Genomic DNA, 3,621 nt, shown 5'->3' with positions numbered 1-3,621 from the left:
AGGCAAATGTGGTAGCCGACGCCTTGAGCAGAAAGGACAGAGAACCCATTCGAGTAAAAGCTATGAATATAATGATTCACACTAACCTTACTACTCAAATAAAGGAGGCGCAACAAGGAGTTTTAAAAGAGGGAAATTTAAAGGATGAAATAGCCAAAGGATCGGAGAAACATCTTAATATTCGGGAAGACCGAACCCGGTATAGGGCGGAAAGAATTTGGGTACCAAAATTTGGAGATATGAGAGAAATGGTACTTAGAGAAGCTCATAAAACCAGATACTCAATACATCCTGGAACGGGGAAGATGTACAAGGATCTCAAGAAACATTTTTGGTTGCCGGGTATGAAAGCCAATGTTGCTAAATACGTTGGAGAATGTTTGATGTGTTCTAAGGTTAAAGCGAAGCATCAGAAACCATCATGTCTACTTCAACAACCCGAAATCCCGGAATGAAAATGGGAAAACATTACCATGGATTTCATCACTAAATTTCCAAGGACTGCAAGTGGTTTTGATACTATTTGGGTAATAGTTTATCATCTCACCAAATCAGCACACTTCCTGCCAATAAGAGAAGATGACAAAATGGAGAAGTTAGCAAGACTGTATTTGAAGGAAGTCATCTCCAGACATGGAATACCAATCTCTATTATCTCTGATAGGGATGGCAGATTTATTTCAAGATTCTGGCAGACATTACAGCAAGCATTGGGAACTCGTCTAGACATGAGTACTGCCCATCATCCATAAACTGATGGTAGAGCGAAAGGATGATACAAACGCTTGAAGACATGCTACGAGCTTGTGTTATTGATTTCGGAAACAGTTGGGATCGACATCTACCGTTAGCAGAATTTTCCTACAACAACAGCTACCATTCAAGCATTGAGATGGCGTCGTTTGAAGCACTTTATGGTAGAAAGTTCAGGTCTCCGATTTGTTGGAGTGAAGTGGGGGATAGACAGATTACGGGTCCGGAGATAATACAAGAAACTACCGAGAATATCATCCAAATTCAACAACGGTTGAAAACCGCCCAAAGTCGACAAAAGAGCTACGCCCACATTAAAAGAAAAGATATAGAATTTGAAATTGGAGAGATGGTCATGCTTAAGGTTGCACCTTGGAAAGGCGTTGTTCGATTTGGTTAACGAGGGAAATTAAATCCAAGGTATATAGGACCATTCAAGATTATTGAACGTGTCGGACCAGTAGCTTACCGACTTGAATTACCACAACAACTCGTGGCGGTACATAACACTTTCCACGTCTCAAATTTGAAGACATGTTTTGCTAAAGAAGATCTCACTATTCTGTTAGATGAAATCCAAATCAACGAAAAACTTCAATTCGTCAAAGAACCCGCCGAAATAATGGATCGAGAGGTTAAAAGACTTAAGCAAAACAAGATACCAATTGTTAAAGTTCGATGGAATGCTCGTAGAGGACCCGATTTCACCTGGGAACGAGAAGATTAGATGAAGAAGAAATACCCGCACTTATTTCCAGAAGATACGTCAAAATCTCCAACTGCTTAAAATTTCAGGACGAAATTTATTTAACGGGTAGGTACCGTAGTGACCCGAACCTTTCCATGTTTATATATATTAAATGAAATTGTTATTTACATGATTAAGTGTTTCCAACATGTTAAGCAATCAAACTTTTTAAGACTTGATTAATTGAAATAGGTTTCATATAGACAATTGACGACCCAAATTGACCGGTGATTCACGAACGTTAAAACTTGTAAAAACTATATGATGACATATATATGGATATATATGTATATATATATATATATATATATATATATATAGTTAACATGTTATTATGATAGGTATGTATCTCATTAAGTATTTTAACAATGAGTTATATACATAAAATTGAGACTATTGAATTAAGAAACTCGAAAACGATATATATAACGATTATCGTTATAACAACGTCTTACTAAGTACATATGAATCATATTAAGATATTGATACACTTTGTTAAACATGTTAAATGATAAGTAAATATATTATTAAGTGTATTAACAATGAACTACATATGTAAAAACAAAACTACTAACTTAAGGATTTCGAAACGAGACATATATGTAACGATTATCGTTGTAACAACATTTAACTGTATATATATCATACTAAGATATATTAGTATATCATAATATCATGATAATGTAATAATTTAACATCTATTTAGATATAATAAACAATGGGTTAATAACATTTAACAAGATCATCAACCTAAAGGTTTCAAAACAACATTTACATGTGACGACTAACGATGACTTAACGACTCAGTTAAAATGTATATACATGTAGTGTTTTAATATGTATTCATACACTTTTGAAAGAATTCAAGACACTTATAAAAATACTTCTACTTAACAAAAATGATTACAATTACATCCTCGTTCAGTTTCATCAACAATTCTACTCGTATGCACCCGTATTCGTACTCGTACAATACACAGCTTTTAGATGTATATACTATTGGTATATATACTCTAATGATCAGCTCTTAGCAGCCCATGTGAGTTACCTAACACATGTGGGAACCATCATTTGGCAACTAGCATGAAATATCTCATAAAATTACAAAAATATTAGTAATCATTCATGACTTATTTACATGTAAACAAAATTACACATCCTTTATATCTAATCCATATACCAAAGACCAAAAACACCGAAAAACACTTTCATTCTTCAATTTTCTTCATTAAATTGATCTCTCTCAAGTTCTATCTTCAAGTTCTAAGTGTTCTTCATAAATTCTATAAGTTCTAGTTTCATAAAATCAAGAATACTTCCAAGTTTGCTAGCTTACTTCCAATCTTGTAAAGTGATCATCCAACCTCAAGAAATCTTTCTTATTTACAGTAATATATCTTTCTAATACAAGGTAATACTCATATTCAAACTTTTATTCAATTTCTATAACTATAACAATCTTATTTCGAGTGGAAATCTTACTTGAACTTGTTTTCGTGTCATGATTCTGCTTCAAGAACTTTCAAGCCATCCAAGGATCCTTTGAAGCTAGATCTATTTTTTTCATTTCCAGTAGATTTATCCACAAAACCTGAGGTAGTAATGATGTTCATAACATCATTCGATTATATAAAACTACCTTATTCGAAGGTTTAAACTTGAAATCACTAGAACATAGTTTAGTTAATTCTAAACTTGTTCACAAACAAAAGTTAATCCTTCTAACTTGACTTTTAAAATCAACTAGACACATGTTCTATATCTATATGATATGCTAACTTAATGATTTAAAACCTGAAAACACCAAAAACACCGTAAAACTGGATATACGCCGTCGTAGTAACACCGCGGGCTGTTTTGGGTTAGTTAATTAAAAACTATGATAAACTTTGATTTAAAATTTGTTCTTCTGGGAAAATGATTTTTCTTATGAACATAAAACTATATCCAAAAATCATGATTAAACTCAAAGTGGAAGTATCTTTTCCAAAATGGTCATCTAGACGCCATTCTTTCGACTGAAATGACTACCTTTAAAAAAATGACTTGTAACCTGTATTTCCGACTATAAACTTATACTTTTTCTGTATAGATTCATAAAATTAAATTCAATATGAAAC

Source organism: Rutidosis leptorrhynchoides, chromosome 2, assembly GCF_046630445.1.
Source record: "Rutidosis leptorrhynchoides isolate AG116_Rl617_1_P2 chromosome 2, CSIRO_AGI_Rlap_v1, whole genome shotgun sequence".
In the NCBI taxonomy this organism is placed as follows: Eukaryota; Viridiplantae; Streptophyta; class Magnoliopsida; order Asterales; family Asteraceae; genus Rutidosis; species Rutidosis leptorrhynchoides.
This window is presented reverse-complemented; position numbering follows the sequence as displayed.